General features: G+C 48.1%; 1 protein-coding gene across 9 annotated transcripts in view; it reads left to right on the top strand.

Moving 5' to 3' along the window:
- The first annotated feature begins 3790 nt into the window (after positions 1–3790).
- Positions 3791–22825, top strand: part of BCORL1 (BCL6 corepressor like 1) — a 67866-nt gene continuing 48831 nt past the window's right edge. For 2 of the 9 annotated variants that reach the window (XM_059679461.1, XM_059679454.1), the window contains exons 1-2: positions 3791–3918; positions 5199–5277. The gene's annotated coding sequence lies outside the window, so the exon portion shown is untranslated. Of the gene's footprint in view, positions 3919–4510; positions 4642–5198; positions 5278–6119; positions 6419–13434; positions 13552–18501; positions 20282–20945; positions 21088–22825 lie in introns of those variants that run through there. The other 7 variants (XM_059679456.1, XM_059679457.1, XM_059679458.1 and 4 more) reach the window with 7 other exon arrangements.

Below are 22825 nucleotides of genomic sequence, written 5' to 3'. Positions count from 1 at the left end.
TGTCTAGGAGTTTTAGGGAAGGTGGGGTTGACCTGGAGAGCCTCTGGGGTGATTTTAGCCCCCTTACTATTTCCCCCTCCCTTGGCTATAAAATCTAGAAAGGTTGTTAGTTGTTTACAGAGTTAAGTTTAACCAGACATACTGTCTCCCCATCTAGACCTGGGGCTCTGAGGGGGCAGAGACCAGGCCTTCCACAGCATGCAGTGGGTCGCTGGAATGCCTCTCCAGCAGCCACCTGCTGCACTAGGGTTTGTGCATTTGAGAGTTATGAATAGTGAGTAGAGGCAACAAATTCTTCCCTTCAGCTTCTCTCAGGACACAAAATGAAACATTAGAGAACACTTAGTGTCTATAACTCATTGTCAGCTTTGATGACCTAACAGCTTCACTCCTTCTCTGAGTTGGCAAGGCTGTTTCTCTCCCCTGATCCCCTTTCAACTGGGGTAGCTTAGAATGAACCCTTTGGCAGTCCTGAGATCCAAACCTGACTTCATCTTCAGCTGATTGGGGCGCAGGAGATGAAGGGACAGCCAGAAGCTTCAAATTTGCTATATTCTGACACTCTAAAGATTTAAGTCACTGGAATATTATTGTTGTCGTGGTCATAGGGCTGGGCTGTTTTACCAGATAGAGTCCAGCCGTGGGCAAACTACGGCCCGCGGGCCGGATCCGGCCTGTTTGAAATGAATACAACTAAAAAAAAAAAGACCGTACCCTTTTATGTAATGATGTTTACTTTGAATTTATATTAGTTCACACAAACACTCCATCCATGCTTTTGTTCCGGCCCTCCGGTCCAGTTTAAGAACCCATTGTGGCCCTCGAGTCAAAAAGTTTGCCCACCCCTGAGATAGACAGAGAATTGAGGCAATTACCCAATAAATTTAATCAGAGGTTGGTTTGGGGCCTAAATTACACTGGGACCCCCCAAATGCCATTTTACCTGGTAAGTTTTGGGAGGGAAGGGCCCAGGCAGGTGTCACCCTTAGGTATCTGTGATGCACCTAGGGAGTCTGGTGATGTCGACACTAATGACAATAACTTCTGCATGAGTCCAGCAGTTTAGAGTGTACAAAATTATTTCCCATCCATTATCTCATTTAACGCTCAATGGTGTCCCTGTGAGGAAGGTAGGACAGGTGCATTGATTTCCATATTTTAGAGTGTGTGTGTGTGTCCCAAAACACACTACCTGGCATCAGGCTGGCGCTACTCAAATATTAGGGCTTGCCTGAGGTCTCACTGCTAGTTATCCACAAGACAGGGCTAGAATCTGGTTCTTAGAACTCCCCAAACAATTCTCTTTCCATTACACCAAGCTACCTTTCAAAGAGTCCAGGCCCAGGCCAGTAGCTGTTATTGATGGGAGAAACAATTAGGAAAAACTCTGCCTGCAAAGGAATATTTTGGCAGTAAATGGAGGTGCCATACCACATTGAAAAGAACTCTGATATGGAGTGAGGACTCCTGTGGTTGAGTCCTAGCTCAAGAGATCACTAGCCATGTGACCTTGAGCAAGCCGCTCACAGACATTCGTAGACTCAGTTTCCTCAATTACAAAATTGAGAATTGTAGTAAGAAACAAGTGAAACAATACAAGTGAAAGGGCTTTGTAAACACTCTGATGGTGTACAAAGGTAAGATATTATTATGATGATTACACTGTGGTTCTAGTCTCAAATAAAATAATCATTAATATCTACATTCTCTACAAGCTCTCCCCACCCCGCTCCTTGGTTTCCCATCGTCTCCTGTAGGGCAGGAAGGGTGGCCCCCAACAGGAAAGGGCTCAGAGAAGCTAGAGCTTCAGCCAGGAAACAACCGTCTTGCCCCAACCTTCATTTCACCAGATAAATGATGCAGCCAAATGGTAAGACACAGAGGAGTGGGAACAAAGGGTTCCAGGATCCATTTCAGCCTCAAAACAAGGAGCAAAGTAGCCCTTAGGCCCTAAGGGCCTTAAGTAGAAATTTAGTAATTATTAGGTTAATTAAAAATCAGTGGAGACAACCAACCCAAATCAAAGCAGAACTGGTGGGGCCTGCATTATCAGGCTCAATAGAGGTGATTTCCAGCCCCCACCCACACATAATAATGCATTTTTGAGTTCATATGTTGATTTGCTTAAACAAATCATTTCCAAATCTTCACTTTTTCTTAGTGCTTCTTAGGCCAAAAACTTTTTAAGGGGTGTGTGTGGGGTACATGGCAAGGTGAGAGTGGTCAAGTAAAACAGATGTTCCCAAGCAAACTAAAATGACAAGCATTATGTCCCCATTGCTGGCAATAGATTTGAGGTTGGTGAGGACAGCAAGTGGGCCTTAGACAACAGCCTCAGACAGCAGCAAAGCCACTGCAGCCTTAGTGGCTTGCTCTTCTCCGCAATACTCACACACATCCTTTAAACCAGGTGAGGGAGACATACCAGGCAAGTCTCAACTGCCATCTCTAAAGTCCTTCCAAAGGAGAGAAGATACCCCATAGCTTAGAGGTGGAACCTCTGGGCCTAGGACAAAGGAGGGGGCAGGGAGGAGGAAGACATTAATCCAGCAGGGCTTCCTTCTAGTCCAAATGACCTTCTGGCTTCCTTCGTATAGATAAATATATAATAAATTATATCAATATATGTGCACATAAAGATTTTTTTTTCAAATTCCTGCTATTCATTTCACATTCCGTTTACAAAGCCCTGAACCCTCCTGGAGCTGCGGGGCACCTCCCCTAATACCCTGTAGGCTGAGGCGCTGCCTTTGAAGTCCCCAAGCCGGGCTCAGGGTTGGAGCTGCTAAGAAACACCCTAAGAGTGGAAGGAAGTCTGCCGGCAGCTTCAGCTCCTTCGCAAGCTGCTCTCCTCGGAGCTAATGTAAAGTCATCGGAGTTCCAATGTGGACCACAGGCTTCTCAGCCCTTCAGTCCTGGGGATAGCCTGAGATGTAAACATGTACGAGGATTTATTCCTCTGGCCAGACTGAGAGTCCTTAGGGTAAAGGGTAAGGGTCAAGGGGCTGGGTTTGATGACTGAGGAGCCTGGGGAGAGCGGGCAGAAGCCGAGTCCTCTTGGAGCTAGGTTTTCGACCCCAAGTCCTGCAGGCATCCCCCTTTACAGACCTTTCCTCCTCCTCCTCCTCCTCCTCCTCCTCCTCCTCCTCCTCCTCCTCCTCCTCCTCCTTCTTCCTCCCTGGGGCCTCTCACTCCTGCCCCCACGATGCCACCACGCCCAGGCCGGGAGCTGCCTTTGGAGGGCGACCCAGGGGGTTTGCAGCCGTGGAGGTTGCCACGAAGGGTGGGCCGCCCGGGAGACGCGAGGCGAGGCAGCAAGCCCCGGCATTTTCCCTTCCCCAGCACCTGTCCCACTTCGGCGCTGGGGCTGGGGCTGCTCCCGCGAGCTGCCTCGGTGCCCGAGCGCTGGAGCCTTGCACCGAGGTCGCCCGGGTTAGGGAAGTGGGGGGCCGGGAGAGGGGCGGGGCGTCCGGCGAGGGCGCCCCCCCACGCGTGCAAGACCCTACGCTCCCCCCCCCCCCCGCCTCTACACTGAGTCTAAGGGGAGAGAGAATCACACATAAAGCACGAGCAAAAAAAGCTCGATCTCCGACCTCGAGCGGCATTGCTCGCCCCCCCCCTTCCTGGAGCCGCGGGCTGGCAGGGGAAGGTGGCTCTGTTCTTCCCCCGTGGCCAGTGCGGGGTCTGCGGCTGCCCGGCGAGGTTCCGGCTTCCCCCGGGCTGGCAGGGGGAGCCCCGAGAACTGCAGGCCCGCCCCCCCTTCCTCCTCCTCCTTCCCCTCCTCCCCCACGTGTCCTCCCTGAGCCCAGCGGCCTGATCCCAGCACCCTCGCCACCTCCCTCCTCCTCCCGCGTCGCCCGCTTCCCCGGCGGCGTGGAGAAGAGCAAAGTTGCGACAGCGGTCGGGGGCTCTGTCCAGGTGAAGGGGGCGCGGTGGGGGGTGGGGGGACGGTGCGGCCCTGAGGCGGGGGCGGAGGGAAGATAAAGAAACTTGCTTTCCGCGGCCCCCACCCTGCGCGGGTTCGGATCTTGCGTGGACCGAGCCCTCGTGGCGAGACGCGGCAACGCCGCCCGGACCGAGGCCAGCACCGGGACCTGGACCCGGACCGCCCGCCTGGGCCAGATCGGCGGTTGCAGGCAGCGGGCCAGGCCAGCACCCAGGCAAGGGCGGGGTGGGTGGCCGTACACCGGACCGAACCGGGGACTCCGGTGGCCTGGGCGCGGGCCGAATCCGGACCGGGCCGAGTTGGGTGGCGAAGTAGGACGTGGATTCGGGGGCGGGGCGCCGCGGGAGGGGGAAACCAGGCCCGGCCGGACCGGCCTGGGCGTGGGGGCGGGGGGCGAGTTCGGGGCACTTGCTGGGCTAGGGACCGAGCCGTAGGGCGGGGCGGCGCTAGGGGCTGGGCCGGACCCATGGGGAGAGGGCGAGGGGAGGGGGAGCCGGGGGTGGAGTAGGGGCGTGGAGTTGTGAGCGGGGTCTGGCCTCTGCCGGGGGCGAAGGTAGATCCGCGGGGCCGCCAGCGGAGGGAGGGAGGCCCGCGGCAGCGCAGCGGCGGGGAAGGCCAGCTTCCGCGGAGTTTGTGCCTGGGCTTCTCAGGCTCCCGCCTCCTCATGCGCACAAATGGGGCTAGGGGACCGACTGGTAAGCAACTACGAGTGTTAGACGGTGTTCAGCGGCAATTCAGGGAAAATCGAGGAAAAGACACCGTCTGCAATTATGCCAAACCTCCCACCCACTTCTTAGCATCTGGATTCTGCTCTCAGGGGGCCGCGTACCCTCCCCGCCCCAACCCTCTGATTCTCCAGCATTCCCACTACCTCCCCCCCTTCCCTTGGCCATCTGACCCTCTCAGGGGTATGTGTTTGGTGGTGGACGGCGGCGGAGGGGGGGTGTACCTTCCCTCCCGCCAAGGCAGCCTAGTTCGTATCTTATTCCTACATATAGCGTCGCTTCGAGTCGCGTGGACATTAAGGTTTAGATCACATACTACCCACTATCCCCTCACCAAGTGATTTGATGACTTTTAAGGAAAGGGACGAACCCCTGGATTTCCATGCCCCGGGTGAGGTTTGAGGATTGGGGTTCACCCCCAGCTTACTTCCACTACTAACCCCTTTCCTTATGAGCTATTTCCATGGGAATTCGAACTTGGGTGGGGGGAAACCGGAGTATTAATGTGCTTCTCTATCTCTTCACAGGGTCGGTGTGCCAAGGACGTCTAGTCTCAGAGGGAAAATAGACACCAGTCCAACTCGGGTCGCCCCCACTACTACCTCGGTGAGGGGGGCAACGATAAAAAGGGGATACTGGTGGGTAGGGGCCCATCATAAGGGAACTGGGTAGGTAGTGGCTCCTAGGGACTCCGTTTCTTGGCGGGGAGGGAGACGCGAGCCTAGGTTTCAGGGGAGGGAGATGGGGAGGGAGATGGGGGTGAGGACGAAGGGGGGGGCAGTGGCGGGAAGAAGGGGGGGGAGTCACGCCCTGCCAGCAAGGGGAGCCTCCCTAAGGCCCTTGGGAGAAGAGGATTCAATGCATCTGCTCTGTGATGCCCAGCAGGGAAGATCTGGGGTCTCTGGATTTGCACACTGTATCAGGCACCAGTGGCCTGAGAAAGTCAGGTCGGGCATTAGGTGGAGAGCGTTGAAAGAAAGAGGGAGAACCCCTAGGCCTTGGTGCACTGATCTTTTCCTTTCCTCAACCTCTCCCTTCGAGGGGCGTCGAGGGTGGGGGCGTGCGGCTCTTGCAGCCCCTCGGATTGAGCTCCTCCGCCTTTCCCGGGAGGCTAGCTCTTTGCCCGGCTTGTTTCAGCCACCGCCGCCTCCCTCTCCGGAATCCGCTCGGTCCTCGCAGTGATCCCCTCCTCCTCCCCTCCCCTCCCAGTGTCACCGGGGCTCTTGGCTCTGCCCCCTTCGCCGCCGCCTGCTCCCAGCTTTCGTCCCTCCCTCTCTCGCTTACTCCCTCCCTTCGCCTCCTCCTCCCGATTCCACCCCCCCCCCCACCGATCAGGCGGTATTCTGGGAGTTGTAGTCCCGTAGAACCCGAGCTGGCGCCGCCCGCGGACCCCGCCGGACTCCACTTCCCGTCGAGCCCTGCGACCGGCACCCACTCCACCAGGCTTCGCTCGCACACACAAGACACACACACACCGCTCTCCCCCTCACTCTTTCGCTCGCCGCGGTTGCTGCCAGTGTGTGGCTCTGTCTCTCCTCCGCTTTGCTGAGCCCTCCCTTCTTCCTCTCAGTTCCTAGAGTCCGACCGCCGCCGCCGCCGCGGAGAGAGACGAGAAGGAGGTCGGTGGCGATAAGGGGCGGAGGGGGGCATCAGATCCGGGCAGTAGGCGGCGGGTGGCGGTACTAAAGGGGTAAGAGAGAGCCCGGGTGGCGGCCTGAGCCTCCCCGCGGAGCCGACCGGAGAACAGGTGCGTCTTTTTTTCTCTCCCCCAACCCCTCCACCCCTTTTGGCTCCCCGGCTTTCTCGTATCCCCCACCCCCTGCTTCTTTCCATCTTAAGCCTTTTCTCAACCCTGTCCCTTCTTCGCCCCGCGGCTGTTCAGCTGCCCCCCGGGGGCGCCGTCCTCTTCGTGTCCCCGGACGTAGTGCTCCCTGGAGCTTGCTCTGGTCTCGCCCCTCCCTTCGGGACTGCTCCTCTCCACTTCGTACCCCATTCCTGCCCTACCCTACCCCCACCTCACCCCTCTCCCTCAGCCAGGTGAGACTTGTTCGCTAGGATTTGAAAGAGTCTTCTTACCGGCTGGGCGGGGGTCTCCATGGAAACGGGGGGTCTGGTTGATCCTAGGGGGGAAACCATTGGCATTACCCCACTCCTCAGAAAAGGAGGTGGAGGCTACCGTTTTGTTAACTACCTGGCCCCAACCCCCAGATCCAGGAATCCGAGGATCGGAAGGGAGGATGGCCAGCAGGGCAGGGCGAGAAAGGTCTTGTGTTTTGTGTGTGTGTGTGTGTGTGTGTGTGTGTGTGTGTGTGTGTGTGTGTGTGTGTTTTGGGGGGGCGGGGGGGTTACTGTCCGTGATGAAGTCTTTAAGAGACCGGGAGAAAATACCCTCCAACCTCAGAGGGGAGGTGCGACGGGTGCTCTTCAGGGCTGCGTTCTCTCCGGTGTTAGGGTGCAGGAATCATAGGGTAAGGGGTACCCTTAGGTGGCGGCGGGGCCTGGGTTCGGGAGTGGGAGTGCTGTGATGGGGGCAGGGGCAATTATCCGAGTCCCTGGAAAAAAAGGCGGGGGATGACTTCGGAGCGCCCTGGCTCCGCTGCCCTCGCTCCACGGGCAGGGGCCGCCAGGCCGGGCGCGGCGGGGAGGGGTCTTAAATTGAAGGGGGGGGGATGAGATGGGGGCAATTCCCATTAGCCCCGGCAAGCCAGGGGGGAAATCCGGCGTGGAAGCTCTCCACCCGCTTCGCGCCAGGCCTGGAGGCAAGTGGTTTGAGAGCAGAGCCGAGGGCTGGAAGGAGGGAGGCTCCAGTTACGGGGCCGGGTTTCGGGATCAGGGGCAATCCCCCAGCCCTTGGAGAAGGAGGGCGAGGGATGGCCGCGAACCCCAGGGTTCCCCCACCCTGGTCCTTAGGGGCGTGAGGAATGGACAGCAGGCCCAGCAGAGCTGGATTCGAGCGGATCGCGGCTGGGGCGTGGGGGGGCTTAGCGGTGGGCTTCTAGGGGGGAGCAGTCCGGCGGCGGGGCGGGCGGGGCGTGGGGCTCCGGCGGGCGGCGGGGCGGGGCCGGGGCGGTGCTGCCGCCGCCGCCACTGCTGCTCCTCCTGCTGGGGCCGCCACAGCCGCTGCCGCCGCCGCCGCCGCTGCCGCCGCTGCTCCTGGGCGGGGAACGGAGGCCAAAGGGAGTCCCGTGCCGGGGCAGAGGGCGCAGGCGGCGCACGGTGGGGAGGGGGTAGTCCTGGGGGCGGGAGCAGGCAGAGGGGTGGAGCCCCGACGGGGGGCGGTACGAACCGGGACGAAGACGACGAAGAGCCCCGGGGGCCGGTGCGTGGAGAACGAGGTGCTGGGAGAAGGAAGGGGGGGTTGGTCCCGCGACGGGCCTCGTGGGCTTGAGTCCTCGAGGTTCTTCTTCGGGACAGAGCCCTGAAGGGGTGCCCATTAGCCCGGGAAGGGATCGCGAGGTGAACTGGACGGTGGAGGGGGCCTTCCTCGCCAGGGTCCCGCCGAGAGGAAGGCTGGGCCAGAGGGACGTCCGGGGCAAGGCTGGGAGGAGCTGGCTGTACCTCGGCTGGGGATTTCGAGTTATGGAGGTGCGGGAGACTGCTGTAGGGAAAGATGTGGTTGAGGGGAAAGGCGGGAGGGAAGCACACTGCAAACCCGTGAGGCCAATAGCTCAGGCCAGTGGGGTGCCCTTCTATTCCGCCCACACCTCCCCTCTCCCCCAGTGGAAGCACTATGTTTTTTGTTTTATTGTTTTGAAATTGTAAACGTTGACTGTAGGAGCTGTTGATGTGATGATACTCATTCATTCTTGGTGTCTGCCAGAGTAGTCGGTAGGTAAGGAAAGGTGTCTTTTGGCTAGGATGCATCTAGCTCAGGGTTTAGGACCTCTTTAGGCAAGTATGGGAAAGGGGTCCTGGAATTTGTGCGACAGCTGAATACTCTCAAGACAGTTTGGAGGTCATCCCTGTGGCACAGAGGTGGACTACTATTGCAAAATTCTTTGCTGAGACTTCTGGGGGTGCAGTTGTAGGTTAGTGTTACTCTGGAAGCCCCATGATTCATTGGGCTTAGAAGATTTTCTCAAAGTCACACTGTTGGAATGTTTTTTGGGGGGAATGAAGGGGAATGGATTCATTTAGGGTTGGGAGGGGATTAGGTTGATAAAGTTTCAAGGTTGTAGGGACTTTAAAGGTCATCTAGTTCTCTGTTTGCCTGTCCTATCCTTGAATGTTAGGATAGGGGGAGGTTTATTTTGGGGGGAGATAGTAGGCAGCACAGTGGAGCAGAGTTTAGTTTAGTACCAGAGTACTCAAATTGGATGGTGATGTCACCATGTGGTACCAAAGAGTACAGTATGTAGGAAAGAAATTTGGAGGATTCCACTGGGGAGTTAATGGGGTAACCCAATCTCGAGAATCACCCAGAGGCTCCAAATAGGAGTAACAGATAGGAAGAGGAACCTATAAAATTTTGATTAAGAAGCAAAGTTAGTAGGAAAACTGGGGGAACTAGGAGGAGCAGGGAGCTTTGTGACTCAAATTCAGAGAATCTGAAGGTTGATAGAGTTTAGGAGGGATATAGCTGTCTTGACTAAACCATGTGGATATTCATAAGCAGACTCATCTTTTGATACGACACCTGAGGCAGCTTCCCTTGGGGTAGATGTTGGGGGTGGGAGACACAGGCTGTGAGGCACAGCTCAAATGAACTTTTAAGAGGGCTGACCCTGTTACTAGCTTTGCAGCAAAGGTAGGTATGTTTCTTTCCATTTTGGCTCTGATAAGTCACTGATAGAGGAAGAGGAGGGGACTCAGATGCCTGGGTTAAGTAGGACTTGTTCTTTAGAATAGGCCCATGGTCGGCAAACTGCAGCTCGTGAGCCACATGCGGCTCTTTGGCCCCTTGAGTGTGGCTCTTCCTAAGCCTTAGGAGTACCCTAATTAAGTTAATAACAATGTACCTACCTATATAGTTTAAGTTTAAAAAACTTGGCTCTCAAAAGAAATTTCAATCGTTGTACTGTTGATATTTGGCTCTGTTGACTAATGAGTTTGCCGACCACTGGAATAGGCCAACAGAGAACACAGCAAATTGTTGGGGTAGGGCAGAGGAAAGCTAAGTCCATGGCAGACTCTTCTGTTGGAATCTGGATTGAGTAGAGTGGAGGGGAGTTCCAGAGGAATGGTGGCAATACCAAGGGTACTTCTAGATCTGACGTGATTTACCAGGTGAGTGGAGGGAGGATCCCTTTTTTTCTCAGTGGCATAGACTTCCTTGGGAAGCAAAGGAGGTTCTTCCCAGGACCTCTTTGCTTTAATCATGCTGCAGTTCACTACATAGGAAAAAAAATTCGTACAGGTGGCAGAGGGTCTCATATGACAAATCTGGATAACGGATTTTAGAGAGGTACTTCTTTCAGGGGAACAGAATTATGGGCGAAAAGGACTTGAACACTAGAAAGAAGGGAGGTAAAAACAGCGTCTGGAAGAGAGTTGGTTGGGCAGTGAAGGGGGAAGAAAGGTGATCATCACTGGTCCTATGTTAGGACCAACTAAGGGAAAAGTGGAACCTTGAAATCTCCAGGATAATGTTTTCCAAAGTAAAGTTGGAAGAAATTTTAAGGCTATTTACACTTCCATGCTAGAATCACTAAGGTTGAGGCAAGGGAGAAGAGTGATCTTGGGTAAAAATAGGGTTGAGGAGAAACCAGCATGTAGGAAGAAATATAAAAATATTTACCCATAAGGAGAGAATCTACAGATAGTATATGGTTTTAAAGTGCAGAGTGTGAGAGAAAGAAGACCTGTACTCAGGTGTTATCTGGAGCTGTTGTCGAAGAAGGTAAGAACTTGCCTTTGGTAGCTGCTACCTTGGGAGAGCCCAGGAAGCAGAGGTTAGCTGAGATCCATGGCTTACAAGTTTTAGCATTAATTAGAAAATCTATACTAAATAAGGATACTGAATGGGGGAAGGAATTCATTGTCCTAAATAGACTGGCCTTGAAAGAAGGAGAAAGTGGGAATACACCAGTTTTTCCAATCTGCAAGTGGGAGGAATTCTAGATACAGGGAGGTGAATGATGGAAATTCCAGAGTGAAATAGGATAAAGAGCAGTGACCTGAGAGCCTTGGGCCAGAATTGGAGGGTAGGGTGGGGCATGGAGGAGAGGTGCTAATCAGGAGTTGAACATCTGGAGTGGTTCATTGATTCTAGGCTGAGTTAAGTTTGAAATGGAATAGAAGGGTCACAGGGGATAGGGAGTTGTTTTCCAACATCAGTCAGCATCTGGAATTGAGAGAAGAGGAGTTCATGGTTGAGTTGGGTGGGAAAGTGAACCCTAGAGTGGAACAGAGAGAAAGCTGGGAAAAGTGGACATTGTTGATAGGATAAAATAGATGGGAGAAACCACTGAATGATTACACAGGGAGTAAGGAAAGCTCTAGACCTTTGAGTTTTTAAAAAGAAAGGAAATTTCACTCTGCTAGAGTTCTAGTTAGGCATGAGTCTATGCTTGCCAGAACATTTGGCTTTAAGGCTAAAGAGGGAGGTAATAAGAGGTAATGTACCTTACGGCCACTAGGATGCTGGTACAGTGTTTTACATAGCCTGACATGCAAACTAGGCTTTGTTAATGCCAGTTTTTGAATGCTCATCCTTAAAATAATGTAGAAACTGTTCTCTTTCCAAATCTACCCTTTCTTACTGTTCATAACTTAAAAGCAGTCTTTTATGATGAGAACTTTCTTATGTGAACTAAAGTTGAATTCTGGTCAAGAATAAGATTTAACTGTTTCTATTCCCATAATTCATATGTGCTGTTCTGTTTCCCTGTTGTTGTTGCTTTTTTGTTTTTTTGTTTTTAAGCAGAAGCCACCCTTTCCCCATAAAACATTTAAAAGTAAATAGTTGTTTAAAAAGTGACTGCAGGCTGCATGTCAAGGTCATATTTTCCCTGTTCAATGAATGGTGATGAAATTGAAAAGAGATGATTTATTATTTGTAAAACGTGGTAATTTTCAGATTTGTTAGCGAGAATATGTGAGGCAGGATACATCTTTATTTGGATTTTAAGAAGACCTTAATTAAGCTAACTGTCTGTGAAGAATTGAGAATACTGATGGGGCAGGCAAAGCTTTGTGTTTCAGGCTTCTTTATCTACTGTCTGCTAAGAAACAAAATTTGGTTACCTCATTGCTAAGGTATGCCTAGAAATCTTAGTGTTAGTGCCATTTAAGGGTACAGTTAAGTTTTGTTATAATGCTGGTGTCCAGGGATAGGAGAACAAGCAGTTTTTTTATTTTTCCAAGTTCTTTAGAGAAGTGCACTGTATGTTACCCTAATGCCTGAGAGGAGCCAATTCACTCTTTACCTGGATCCATGAGGTATTTTACAGTGATGAGGTTTTCCTTGGTTTAACTTGGTCGTACCATACGCAGGTTAGAATCTTACGGTGGCTCAAACTTTAGCATGCATCAGAATTGCCTGGGGCCGTGGTCGGCAAACCGTGGCTGGCGAGCCACATGTGGCTCTTTGGCCCCTTGAGTGTGGCTCTTCTACAAAATACCACGTGCAGGTGCGCACGTACAGTGCGATTGAAATTTCGTGGCCCATGCGCAGAAGTTGGTATTTTATGGAAGAGCGACACTCAAGGGGCCAAAGAGCAGCATGTGTCTCGCGAGCCGCTGTTTGCCGACCACTGGTGGAGCTTTGGAGACATACAGCCTCAGGTTAGAGTCCTTTCTCTTCTACTTCCTAGCTGGGTGTCAGGAAGCAAGTCACTTAACTTTCTTGAGCCTCGGTTTGCTTATCTATAAAATGGAGACGATAATCCCAATCTCGTAGGGCTATGAGGATTATATGAGATGATATGTATATAGTACCAGGTCCATAGCAGGTGCCCAATAAATGGCATCTATTATTATGTTGTAATCTAGTTTTTCTTATTCAATTGTGTCCTATGACAATACCTTTTATAATACACTATGGTAAACTTGGTAGTAGAATGAAAGCTGTCAATAACGCCTGAGCACACTCCCTTTATATCTTGATTCTCCTTGCTCTTTCTCCATATTCCTGTTGTATTAGTGCATATTTAGCATTTACAGCATGGTGGGAAGAAATAAATTGGCTCATCACTGCATTATTGCATCCATCTTTGAGGTGGAAGTGGCAACTTCTTAAACAGCTGTGCTGTAACACTGTTCAACATTTCAGGGCAGGAACTGAAGAGTGTATATCCAGTTGAAACTTCATGGGACATTTTGGGCCATCCTAAAATCATGACCCAAGACTAGTTTACTGGGGTGACATTTTAAAAAACCATTGCTTTCTGAAAAGGGCTGCTGTGTTTCATTATGACTGGTTGGGCTTTCCAGCTGTCTCTGACATCTGGAAGTTCTACAAAACTGGTATATAGAGCCTGGGCTTGGTATAGCTCTGAAAAGGATATTCATCAGCAATTGGATGGGAGAGAATAACATCTCAAATAGCTCAGGTATCACCAAACCAAACTTCTGAGCAGGTGGTGGGCTGTAAAATAGCATCCCTCTCTGCTGCCAGAGTGGACTTTGATGCCAACAATCAGTTCTGCCAGTAAAGGGAAAGTGATAGCAGCTCTGTTTAAAACAGATGCGTTAACAAATTACAATTGACCCTTGGACAATGCAGGGGTTAGCGGTGCCCGACCCTGCACAGTTGAACATTTGCATATAATGTGTGTTTTTTTTTAAATCCTCACCTGAAAATATTTTTCCATTGATTTTTAGGGAGCGTGGAAGAGAGAGGGAAAGACAGAAACATCGATGTGAGAGAAACACATCGATTGGTTGCCTCCTGCATGTGCCCTGACCAGGGCCCGGCCTGGATATGAGCCTGCAATCAAGGTATGTGCCCTTAACCAGAACTGAACCTGGGACCCTTTGGTCCGCAGGCTGATGCTCTATCCACTGCGCCAAACCAGCTAGGGCACCCCAATGCTTTTTATATAGGATTCTTGGTTGCCGTATGATATAGAGAGGATTTCTGTTTTTTTCCAGTGGTTTAGCAAGTATTTATTGAGTACCTATTGTGTGCCTTGTATGTTGCTAGACATTATGGGGAAGATGATTAAAGGAAGTATAAAATATTGTGCCCTGGCTGGTGTTGCTAAATGGTTAGAGCATTGCCTCATATCCTGAAAGGTTATGGGTTCTATTCCCAGTCAGGGTACATGTAGGTTGTGTGTTTGATCCCAGGTAGGGCATGTATAGAAAGCAGCCAGTCGATGTTCTCTCTCACATTGATCTCTCTCTCTCTCTCTCTCTCTCTCTCTCTCTCTTTCTCTCTCCTTTCTCTTTTCCCCTCTTTCTAAAAATCAATAAGCATGTCCTCGGGTAAGGATTTAAAAAAAAGTATAAGATGTTCTTTCTTGCCTTAAGGAACCTATAGACTGGTAGCAGGTCGAGCCAACATTGACAGTTTGAAACTATGTGAGTTAATAGTATATGTGTGTGTGTGTATATATGTGTGTGTGTATACCTTTGAATGAGCGATATATATAAAATGAGTTGAGCCCATAGTCTGTGGTGAGAGAATAGAAAAAGTAGCCTGATAATGACCTCTCCAAATATTTGTGTAAGAGGTCCAGGAGACTTTTTAAAAAGGCCAAAGTTTGGTGAAGAGGAATCCTCTTTTGATAAAAAAAAATTCCATATCATGAGTACAGTATGTTGAAATGGAGATAGCTGAGGGCCACTGTCATGGTCCAGGGCAGAGAAGATACAGAAGCATCACAGAGGGGACTCAAGCCTCAAATTACAATGACTCAACTTTGGAGTGTGAAAGACACACAAAATATCGACATGGTCCTACTGAAGCCCAAGACTATATATCCAACTCTTACTTTTGATCTAGTAGAAATGAGAAGTGCTCAAAAGAGGACTAGTTACTTAGGGTGACATTTTGAGGTGGCTTTGTATTTTTGAAAAGGACTGATTAATTTTGTAGTGATCGTTTAGGTTTTCTTGATATCTGTGACATCTAAAAGTTACACAAAATCTTGTAGTTAGATCCTAGGTCAGTATAAAGATTTGATGAGGTGCTTTCCTTAAATGGAGTAAAACAATTTCTTTGCAGTGGGAAATGGGAGTGAGTACTATTTGAATAATAAGATAAAAAGTATCATGGGTAGAAGAGCTAAACTGACTTGATGGCATGAAAATATAAATGAGAGATTAAGCTCTAGCCGGTTTGGCTCAGTGGATAGAGCGTCAGCCCTCAGACTGAAGGGTCCCGGGTTTGATTTCGGTCAAGAGCATGTACCTCTGTTGCAAGCTCAATCCTTGGCCCTGGTCAGGGTACATGCGGGAGGCAACCAATTGATGTGTCTCTCTCCCTTCCTTTCACGCTCTCTGAAAATCAATGGAAAAATATCCTCAGGTGAGGATTAACCAATAAATAATTAAATAAACAGAAGACAGATTAAAACTTTATTTTTTGCCTATTTCATTGTTGGATTGGATTGCCTTTTTTAAAAAAATACATTTTTAAAAATATTTTTATTGATTTCAGAGAGAAAGGGAGAGGGAGAGAAACATCAATGATGAGATAGAATCATTGATTGGCTGCCTCCTGCATGCCCCCTATTGGGGATCAAGCCTGCAATCCAGGCATGTGCCCTTGACCAGAATCGAACCCAGGACCCTTCAGTCTGCAGGCTTACGCTCTATCCACTGAGCCAAACCAGCTAGGGCTGGAGTAGATTACCTTTGGTCCTTTCAAGTGCTTTCATTATTGTCAGTTTTAGGTAGGTACTAGTTTATTACCATTTTGCATATAACATAGTAAATGGACATAGTGAGGTATCTGAGATGGCTGAGAAGTGGGGGCTGAAGATGCCCTTTAAATCCCACCCCCCCACAGTTTAGGCTGTGGGAACTGGAGTATATCACTCTTCAAGGATGTTGTTGCTGTGTGAATAGAAGATTCCAAATGGATTTTGGCAATTTTTAAACATCAAATTGAATGGATGGGAATTCTACCCTAGTGAGGAGATTGAAAAAGGTGTGGTTTGGGTTGAAAAAGGTTTGGATGGTAATGTTGATGAAAGAAGGGCTCCAGGGAGATTGCAAAGCACTGGCCACTCCATTGAGATGAATGTCTGGCCTCCCAAGGTAATTATTGGAAGTAACTACATTTCATTTGAATGAGTAAGCTCTCATGTGTTGAACAGATAGTTAAAATTCCTTTGTATCCAGTCTCATAAATGTTTATAGACAAGGTTTTTTAAGATTTATTTTTTACATATATTTTTATTGATTTCACAGAGGGAGGGAGAGGGAGAGAGAGATAGAAACATCAGTGATGATAGAGAGTCATCGATTGGCTTCCCCTGGCACACCCCATACTGGAGACCCAGTCTGCAACCTGGGCATATGCCCTGACCAGGAATCAAACCTTTACCTCCTGGTTCATAGGTTCATGCTCAACCATTGAGCCATGATGGCTGGGCTATTTTTATTTTTACAATTTTTATTTTTTATTTATTGATTTCAGAGAGAGAGAGAGAGAGAGAGAGAGAGAGAGAGAGAGAGAGAGAGAACAAATAGATTTGTTGTTCCACTTAGTCATGCATTCACACATGTGCCCCAACCAGGGATTGAACCCTCAACCCTGGTGTGGTGAGATAATGCTCCAACCACTGAGTACCTGGCCAGCGCTATAGGCAAGATTTTTTAAGATGGAGGTACCCAAGTGGTCTATGAAGGTTCCTATGCTATAACTCTGTATGGACAACTACTTAGCCTTCTTGTTAAAGTACAGGAATCAATATATCTGGGAACAGGATGCAGTGTCCCTTATAAGACTGATCCCTTGGGATAGAACCAGTAGATAGCAAAAACAAACAAACAAGCAAACAAAAACAGGGGAACTAGAAGGTGTTGAAACAGATTGCCAGGCAGAAGGTTGGGATGAGCAGTGCAAAGGGCCCCTTCCTCCTTTAAATTGCACAGCAGATTATTTACAGTTGATTTTGTGTGTGTGTGTGTGTGTGTGTGTGTGTGTGTGTGTGTGTGTGTGTGTGGTGTGGTGTGGGGTAGTAGAGGGAAGCAAAGTAAAGTGATTGTGTAGGAAAGTATGGTAGGGAAAGATGAGGGGATATAGGTATTGTGGGGAATGCTGAGGAGAATATTAGAATACTACCCTCATATGGGAAATTAGTAAATTAGAACAATTTACACTGGAGAATGTCTTCATTAGGGGATGAGGTTTGTAATTAAGTAAGGAAAATAGGAATGATAGTCTCCTATTGAATACACATGTAAGAAGGCAGAGTGACAAGAAAGGTAAGATCTGTGGAAGAGGTTCCATATCTTTTAAAAATGTTTTAAAATTGATTTTTAGAGATAGGAAGGGAGAGGGATAGAGAGATAAAAACATCGATAAGGGAAGAACATCATTGATCGGCTGCCCCCCCCCCCCACTGGGGATGTAGCCTAAAACCTGGGCATGTGCCCTGCTGGGAATCGAAGAGGCAACCTCTTGGTTCCTGGGTCAATGCTCAACCTCTGAGCCACATCGGCTGGGCAGAGCTTCCATATCTAAAGCCAGGTAAAGTTATCCTTGTTTGGGTCTGTGTACACTTTCCTATTGAAAAGAATAATTTGGACATGTTTTGACCACTCTCTAAAGACACTGTGGTGATTGGGTAGAAGTCATGGCCTTTACACTTTAGCCTGAGGATCTCAATGCCAATAGTCTCTTGGATCTCCTTGGAGATGTCTTAGAATGCTGTTTTCCCCAAAGTGAGGTAATGGGTGGCCTCTCCTTTGCTTCTGTGAAATTTGAATATGAATGCGTCTGTCTAATGCAGCAGTTCTCAACCTGTAGGTAGCCACCCCTTTGGCAGTCCAATAACCCTTTCACAGGGGTCGCCTAAGACCATCCTGCATATCAGATATTTACATTACGATTCATAACAGTAGCAACATTACAGTTATGAAGTAGCAACGAAAATAATTTTATGGTTGGGTTACAACATGAGGAACTGTATTTAAAGGGCCAGAAGGTTGAGAACCACTGGTCTAATGGGTGCTTTACCCAGATCTCTGGATTTCTATCCCAGCAAAAGGTCGCAAAGTTGGTTTTCTTTACTTATTAGTCATCACTGACCCAACCCTCCTTCTTAAATTGTCTACTGGCCACGCCTGTCCTCTTGAGGACAGATTCAGGGCCAGGCTTCAAGATGAATATTTTCCGGCTCTCATTTTTTAATGTCATAATTGCTTCCAGGTCACCAGGCAGTGTGAATCAAAGAAGCCTGGGGGAGTATTTCCAGATTTAGTTTAACTGAGATCTTCTTAATCTTTAGTTTCTAATTTACTGTCTTTTTCAAAAATATATATATTTTCTTGATTTCAGAGAGGAATGGAGAGGGAGAGAGAGATGACAGAAACATCAATGATTAGAGAGAGAATCATCAATCAGCTGCCTCCTGCATGCTCCACACTGGGGATCGAGCCTACAACCTGGGTATGTGCCCTGACCAGGAATCGAACCATGACCTCCTGGTTCATAGGTTGATACTCAACCACTAAGCTACATAAGTTGGGCTCTAATTTACTATCTTGATGGTAGAATCCAATCATGAATAAATGGGCAGGTTTCACATTATGTTGTTCATGATTCTAGGGAATTTGTCCGCTGGGCGCATACTCTGTTTGGCCATTTTCAAGGTTAACTTTTTAATTAAAAAAAATCCTCACCTGAGGATATTCTTATTGATTTTAGAGAGAGGAAGAAGGAAGGAAGAAGGGAGGGGAGGGAGGGAGAGAAAGAGAAACATAACTGTGAGACAGAACATCAATTAGTTGCCTTTCCTACGATACAACCTGCAACCTTTTGGTATTTCCGATGACACTCCAACCAACTGAGCCACACCGGCCAGGGCTCAAGTTTAACTTTTTAAACAGTTTCTACCTTGGTAAAAAGCATTTGTCAGATATAGATGCTCTGTTACCTCATTTTGTGTCCTTCTCTTCCTCATATGCATGATGACCATGCTTTGCTTGTAGTCATTGTGAAATCTGCTTGTTTGGGTATCTTCATTTCAAAACAAAACCAAAAAAGTATATCCAATTGTAAAATCTTTTTTGATATTTTAGTGCTGTCCATCCCCTATGACCAACTCCCTTTAACCCTGAGATGGGCTCTAATTTGATGTTCTCTCCCTTTTGATAACATATTCTCTTGAAACTTTTCTAAAATGTCTGTCTTCAGTGCTTCCCCACAGTGTTTCAGTTTGGCCCATGATGGCGAAATATTTTAGGTTCCCCTATTTCATTTTTTTCCCTTTTGGTTGTTATATCCTATGGGCTTCTCTTTTATGCCTTTCACACTTGCCTTTGTCTTCTAGTGTTTTGTTTTTGTTTTTGTTTTCGGAAAGTTTTTTGCTTCATTATGGTTTCTCTTCTACCTGCTTGCTCTCAGCTTCGCTGCTATTTTCACCACTTAAAAGTTATTGTTCTCCTATTAGTCCATTTTCTTTTTGGTTTTTCCTGTTTCATAGTTTGGTGGTTATGTCTGGCTACCTACTTGCTGCTGCCTGCTTGTTGGATTCATTCTCTTGGATCTTGTTCGTTCGTTCTACTTATGTGTACGTGTGCTTTTCTAAATAGAAAAGTTTTATTTATTGGTTTTTTGTTTTTTTCAACCACACTTAACACTTTGGGTTGCTGGAGCAAGTGCTCTCCTTTGTTCGCACTATGAGTTGACTGTGTCTTTTGAGTTTTCCCCCACAAAGTGGGGCTAACTTACTGTGGTCCCACTGCCTTCTAAGTGGTGACCAGCATTTGATTTTGGGGCAATGCAGCTGTTCATTTCTTAACAATTATATGGTTGTGACATCTGGGAAAATCCTTTGAGGTATTTCATATCCTTGTGCCTGTGCTTCCTGGGTCACATGGGGTTACCAGGTTTCTTCCAAGTTCCTTTTAAGAATTTCGCCTTTTGCCTTTGATGTGATGGAGAGAGAGAGAGAGAGAGAGAGAGAGAGAGAGAGAGAGAGAGAGAGAGAGAGATTGATTTTAGAACACATACCACACACGAGTGTAGGTGCTACGAGCAAAAGCAAGTGGTATACGAGTGTGTACACCAGCAGAACCTACCAAGTATGGCATATCTGTAAGGTTTTTCCTTTCCTCTCTTGAGAAGTAGTGTACAATTGAGCAGTTAGTGATTTGATTGGACATGCTAGTAAAACAAAACCCTAGGCCTACTGGATTAGAAACTCCAGGGCTGGGACCTACAACTCTTGTTTTTTGAACAAGTACCTCAGTGATCCTGACTTGGGAAACATTAATGTCTGTTAGCCATCTTGACTCCTTCCATCTTGTGTGGGCATTGGCGCCATCAGTGCCTCTTTAAAAGTTCCCCTTGCTTATTCTCCAGCTCAGGAGGATCCATTCTTTCCTGCCTATGCTTTCTATCCCTCCATGTCCCTCTCCTGCAAAGGCTACTGCTAATTAGCACCAGTGGGCTTCATATAGGAAGGGATGCTGCTCTGACAAAAGCACAATTCAAGACTGGGAGGCCAAGATTTAAACAGATGTTTCATCTTTGGGAGCTTGTGAAAATGTATGTATCATTTTTTTCGTTAATCCTCATCCAAGGATATTTTTTTCCATGATTTAAAAAATGTTTTTATTGATTTTTAGAGAGAGAGGAAGGGAGAGAGATAGAGAGATAGAAACATCAATGAGAGAGAAACATCATGATTGGCTGCCTCCCCCCCCCACTCCCACTGGGTATCGAACCTGCAACCAGGGCATGTGCCCTGACCAGGAATTGAACTGGTGGCCTCCTTGTTCCTAGGTCGACACTCAACCACTGAGCTACACCAGCTGGGCTCCATGATTGTTTGGAGAGAGTGGAAGGGAGGGGAAGAGACAGAGAGAGAGAAGCACTGATGTGAGAGAGACACATTGGTTGGTTGCCTCCCACAAATACCCCAGGGACTCTGGAATGATCCTGCAACCAAAGTATGTGCCTTTGACCAGAAGTAAACCCAGGACCCTTTAGTCCGTGGGCCAACTCTGCAATCACTGAGCTAAACTGGCTAGGGCCAGTATCGGTTTTGATCTCTAGGTAGTTATAAAATGAGTATTGTGTGGTAATTATTTTGGTTTTTACTTGGTTTTCTTTCTGTGGTTGTTATTTTGTTTTGGGGGACAGGAGTCTAAAAACTCCTTTATCTAGGTGATGATATTTTTTTATGTTGTTCTGTTTCCAAATGCCAGGATTTCCCCCTCTGATTGCTGTCCCAGGCCCTAATTTACTTTTATCTGCTGCCACTAACACTCATAATTCGTGTTGAAATTTATCTTATGGCAAGAACAACCCCTTCCATGACTGGAGTCTTCCAATGCTTCATAGTGAGAAAGGTGAAAAAAGTACCTGGTGTATCAGCCATTAGGCTGAGGTGTTGTTTCTTAAACTAGGATATTCCAGGACAGTCTAAGAAACAGTCAAAACTTGATTGACCAGGATGTTCAGGGAATGCAGTCCTGGTGAACTGATGTGAAACAGTCAATCTATTTGTCATACTTCTTGTTGAAATCTTTCTAAAATTATGTGTTAACCCATATAACTGTCTTAGTAATATTAAAGATAATTTTCAGAAAAGGCAAAATCATGAGTCTTGTACAGATATAAAAATGAACACGTGTTAAAGATTTTATTTTACTCATTAATCAACAAGGGAATCAGACAGATGTTATATATGGTTGAATGTAAAAGTCCGGAAAGCATAAATTTTTACGGAGCAAAGGAATTGAGTTGCAAATGGAGGCAAAACTGGTTTTTCCACAGTAGGGAGGGAAGTCAATCCAAACTCTATGGGACAAGACAGAGTTTGCATATCCATCAGTTACCTGCAATTTACAGAGGTACAAAATAGCTTAAAGACAGTGAACCGGGCTAGGATCTGGCAGCTCCGAAAGGGTGTGTGCTATAGACAATTCATAGGGTTTTCATTGAAGTACAACAGTTTTTTTCTGTAGTAAGATACATGGTGGATACTTTTTTGGGGGTTGATTTTTCTTCTTATATTTTTTCAGGGTTATCACCTCAATTCTCATCCGAGATTCAGTTCCATATAACATGCATTTACTAATTACTTACTATATGTAAGACATTGCAGGAGGACTAGAGACAAAAAAGGCGGGCAGTATTTCTTTACCTTAAGTAGCTGATTGCCTGGTGGGGGAGACAGACATGCCACTCCTCCAACTAACCACACTGTGGAGGAGAATAAGAATCAGGGCTGCAGTAGAGGTAGGAATGAAATGCTTTGGAACCAGAGAGGGAGGAGTTAACTGACCAGGGGCTAGGGCTGGGGAGATGACATGATGACATTTAAGCTAGGCTTGAGGGTGACAAGGAGGAAGAGGGTGTACAGGAGAGACCATTTCAGGGTGAGGAAACAGCAAAGTCCTGAAATTGCATGGCCTGTACAGGGAAGGGTTAGGATGACAAGGACAGCAGGGGAATAGCAGGATGTGGCAGAGAAGACAGAGATTTGAGGCTAGGTCGTGGAGGGCCCTGAATGCGGTGCTAAGAAACACAGGCTTGATTCGGAAGACAGAGGAAAGCTATTGAAAGCTTTTGAGGAGGGAGGGGATGATGGGATCGAACTGGTGCTTTAGAAGATGAATTGATTGTAGAATCAGGAGATTGGAGACAGAGGGACGAGTTGAGAGGCTATTGTAATATTCTGGGTGAAAGATGATGAAGACCTGCATCAAGTTAGTGGCCAGAGGGTAGGAGAGGATGGAGATGGCATGATTTAGGCTTGGCTGCTGATTGGATGTGGGCAATGGGAGAGAGAAGGAGTTGGATATGAGGAAGGTGCTGAAATTTCCAGGCTAGGAGATAGTGGTGCTATTGACTAAGAGAGAAAACACGCTGGGCGTGGGGGTGGGGTGGGGAGCAGGTTTATGGGAACAGATAATGAGTTCAGTTTGAGACACATTGAGTTTGAGGGGCTCTGTGGACATCCAATTAACAGCAAGTTGTTGGCAGCTGGAAATTCTGGTCTGGGTCTAAGAAGAGAGTTCAGGGCTACAGGTAGAGATCTGGTTGAGTTGAAACTGTGGGAGCTCATGAGCAGAGAGACAAGAA

The sequence above is a fragment of the Myotis daubentonii genome, chromosome X (genome assembly GCF_963259705.1).
Source record: "Myotis daubentonii chromosome X, mMyoDau2.1, whole genome shotgun sequence".
NCBI lineage: Eukaryota > Metazoa > Chordata > Mammalia > Chiroptera > Vespertilionidae > Myotis > Myotis daubentonii.
This window is presented reverse-complemented; position numbering and strand designations above follow the sequence as displayed.